This window comes from Antedon bifida, chromosome 3 (genome assembly GCF_963402885.1).
Source record: "Antedon bifida chromosome 3, ecAntBifi1.1, whole genome shotgun sequence".
Lineage (NCBI taxonomy): Eukaryota > Metazoa > Echinodermata > Crinoidea > Comatulida > Antedonidae > Antedon > Antedon bifida.
In genome coordinates, this window is record NC_136228.1 from 9,448,639 (window position 1) to 9,452,668 (window position 4,030).

The following is a 4,030-nucleotide window of genomic DNA, read 5'->3' on the forward strand; positions in this document are numbered from 1 at the left end:
TCTATCGGTGTGCTGATCTGGTAGGCGCTGCACTGCTGGTTGGCGTGGGTCCGTGGAGGGCCTAATCCGAATTTAGAATAATAGACGGTGAATAATATGCAAATTCATTTGATTAAATTACAAGTTTAGTATAACTGAAAATGTATACGTCAACACCACGTGACATTCGAAAAATTATATATAATGTTTGAAAACGAAAGAAAAATTGTCATTGAATCATTTCAAGTGTATTGCTCCAATTGAGAAGTTTACTTTATTCACTATTTGTATTGCTTTGTACATCCACTAAAATGAGTAACAACAGAATGGTATTTTCTCTGCTTTTTCTGTTGATCAACACATATATTGTGTTTGGAAATGTGTTTCAAGAACGTCTGGCTGAAGGTAAATTATTATTATTTATCTACGTCTTTTTTTTTTTTTTTTTTGTGAAGTGTTGATTTCGTGGAGTATGGTTGGTTATTGTTTTTTTTTTTAGACGGGTTGAATAGTGTATATGATAGTAAATGAAGAGGTTAATTGGATCCTATGTACAGAGCCTCAGATATAATAATATATATTATAATATGTTGCTTTAATTATTTATTTGATTTTAGCTCAAATGTTTGAAATGTTTTGTTTATTTTGTATTTCAATTAATTTTTAAACTTGATTTTAATAATAATAGTAATTGCTAATTTTTGTTTTAATATCTGATAACTATTATTCAATTTAAATTATTAAAAATGCATCATAGGATAAAAAAAAGCTCGTTGCACTAATTGCCCAGAGGTGGTATGTATAATATGAATCGACACTGATTAATATCGAGCTATTTGAAAGCAATAGAGGCCTATTATAAAACAGATCAGATTCACCAGTAATGTAAAGGATAATAAAATGACAATATTATTAGAATTTAAAGAAAAAAATATAATTAATTTTAGATATAATTAGTATTATGATTACTGCATATTATTTAATATCATGACATAGGCATGTTATTGTTATTATTATTTCTAGATGCTGAAATAAATGATCCTATCTGTTTTTCTGAATCGGAGATAGACGCTGCGCTATGGAGCTGCATGTCCGATTACGAAGCCAGAAAAGCAATAAAGAGATTGGAGGAAAAGAGGGGCCGTCCTTCTTGTCAATGTAAGATATCTTTATCTATTTTTTAGTTACTTTTTAGGCCTATGGTAGCATATATCCAGGTTTTTTTACAGGGGGTTCTTTTTTACACAAAAGGAAACTGTTGTCACCAAAGAGGCATAAATCATCATCGTCATAAGCTATGTAATAGGCTAGTTAAGCATTATAAATTATTACTTATGCTAATGATCTCTAGTCCGAAAATAAATGAAAAAGGCACGTCAGGAAAATGCTTCGTTCTCACCCTTGATACGGTCTTGTTAGAGATTGACAAAACAAAAAATAGCTTCTTTCAATGATTACATGTACATGCTATATTTCATTACAGTTTAAATAATAAGAATTATAGTATCTCATTTTCTTTGATTGAATAATGTAGAATTAAATTGATGCGATGTGACTATACTTTATTTGAGAAATAAACTTAAAACTTGAAGAAATGTTAAGTGATTTGTTGATGTTTTTAGTGATGCATTTGTTCATTGAAACTGTTACACATTTTTTTGCAATATTTCAGTTACAGGACTATGCTAAACCATAAGAAGACTCACCGTACTGTATGAATGCCCTGAATATTGCTGATTCTCTCATCTCTGTTTAATAAAGGAGACACTTGGATAGGAGTTCCCGTTTACGCGGGAAGTACAGTTTTGATGTTTTCTAAATAGAGGTGTCTGATGGAAGGGATTCTGCTGTAATTTTTCTTTTCAATTTCAATTTTTTTCTTTCTTTTTTCGTATTTTGGTGTTAGATTAGTGTGTAATATCAAGAACTTGTGTAAAAACAATCAATGTTGATTGAACGAGTTGCTGTACATCAGTCTCGTGAATAAATCAAGTTTATATATATAATATAGTATAGCAAGCCTATAACGTCGCAGAAACTTATATTTCTTTTCGTTTATAAATCCCTATCAATCCATTCTTGTTGTTTGTTCTTCCGATCCCATGTAATGTTTTTTTTTCAATTCAATTCAATTTAATTTATTTCCACAATATTTTAACATACATACAGGATAATAAATGCAATGAAGTAATCATGTGGTGGTGGGGGTGGGGTGTGGGAGAGTCATATAAGTCAGAAAGATATAACTATTATTAAATACGAATACGAAAAAGAAAAAAATATATACATAAACTAATGATAAATAAAAGAAAACAAAGCTACAATTTCTATTTAAACCATATTATCCTATCTTAACTGGTGTTATAAAATATATATATTCAACGTTCATCATATCTTGAAAGTAAATAGTTCTTGTGTACTAATTTAAATTTAGAAGTTGTAGATGCATTTTTACTATCTACATGGATTGAATTCCATAATTTAGCTCCTTGGTATTTAATAGAGTTCTTGATCAAATTGTGTGTACAGTTAGGTAACATATAATCATTTGCATTGCGTGTATCATGACTATGTAGTTGACTATGTTTTACGACGTCATACCAAACAATACAGATTTTGGTGTATTATTGTTATTGAGTTAGGCCTACGATATGGTAATAGGCCTACATGAATTTGAATTGGTAAAATAATTTAATAATAAAATAATATTTCTACAGTAGTAGTAGCTTGATTCAATAGTTGTTGAATATATATAATACGTACATTTTTGTATTTTTAAATTGTTTGTATTCGTAATAAATGGTAATGGTATACATTTTGTGAATGTAAATGTTTTCAATGTTTTGAGAATCAAAAAACAATTCATTCGTGGGTCTGTCTACACTATCCAACTTTATGTGACAAAAAAAATGTTACGTGTTCATATATTTTTTTTGTCAAACTAGTTTGATAGTGTAGACAGAGCTTTAGAGAAAATGCAATAGCAGTCAACTCATGAAATACCATCCAAACTTACCTCAAGAGTAGACATATTAACCGTTCTAATAGTCAATCTTTCAACGCATAGGCCGATTCAAGAAGAAATTAATTATTTCTCCGTGGAATAACATAGATTCTATATTATTATGGACAAATCGACGACCCATGTGCCATGTTGTTCCCGAACGCAGTGCGCGTTGGCCTCCTTTCGTATCTCTCATGACGCACCACAAGCAACTAGTCAGTCAGAAATTCATCAAAATATGGTGGCCGCCGATACATTGTGCGCGGTATTGGTAAATGCTGGTTCGGTGCAGACTGCAAATTTACAAAGTTCCAGACTTTTATAACGTACTATATGGATATTGTATTCGATAAAATGGGATTTAGTGGCAGAAAACAAATTTATTATGAAAATATGAAATTAAGGGCGTTGCCCGGGCCACTAGGGCAACAACCGTGGGCCCGCCCCTGCTCCGAAATCCGTGCACCGGATTACGTCCGTATGGAATCCGGTATGCGTTAGTGTGAACGCTTGTATTCTTTAACACTAGGCCTATACCCAATTTCCGCGATTTTTTCTCCGGCCCCGGACCGGAATCCGGGCTTGATGTGAACGCATTACATTCTGAACTAATGTTCTATTAGATAAACTAGGTACCAATATCTAACTATAATATGATAGTGTAGAGGGTTACCTAAAGTCAATACAATTGGGCGTTACCACCTAACTTCACCACCGAGGGAAGCCCATTGACACCCTCATACCAAATTCAAAAACGACAGAAATTGTATCCACTGCAATAAGCCCGCCACACCCCCTATACGGAGGGCCTAAACATGGAGATAGCATAGATGAGTGAGATACCACTCACAATTAATGCTAAATTAACAAGTTGAGTTCATATAATACCAAATGGGTAACGACAGACTAAATTGCCCTAGTTTGACTAAAGACCCCCTTCCCCCCATTGTAGATACCAATATTATATGATCTAGCACATTGTAAGGTATACCGAATGGTCTATTGCAGACCCCGTTAAATTCGACTAGACACTAGGCATTCAGACAA

At 32.6% G+C, this 4,030-nt stretch overlaps 1 long non-coding RNA gene across 1 annotated transcript; it reads left to right on the forward strand.

Moving 5' to 3' along the window:
• The first annotated feature begins 220 nt into the window (after positions 1 to 220).
• On the forward strand, positions 221 to 2,792 carry LOC144838075 (uncharacterized). Its single transcript, XR_013611622.1, has 3 exons — positions 221 to 384; positions 1,003 to 1,137; positions 1,652 to 2,792. It is a non-coding gene; the product is annotated as an uncharacterized LOC144838075 (long non-coding RNA).
• The last annotated feature ends 1,238 nt before the right edge of the window (positions 2,793 to 4,030 follow it).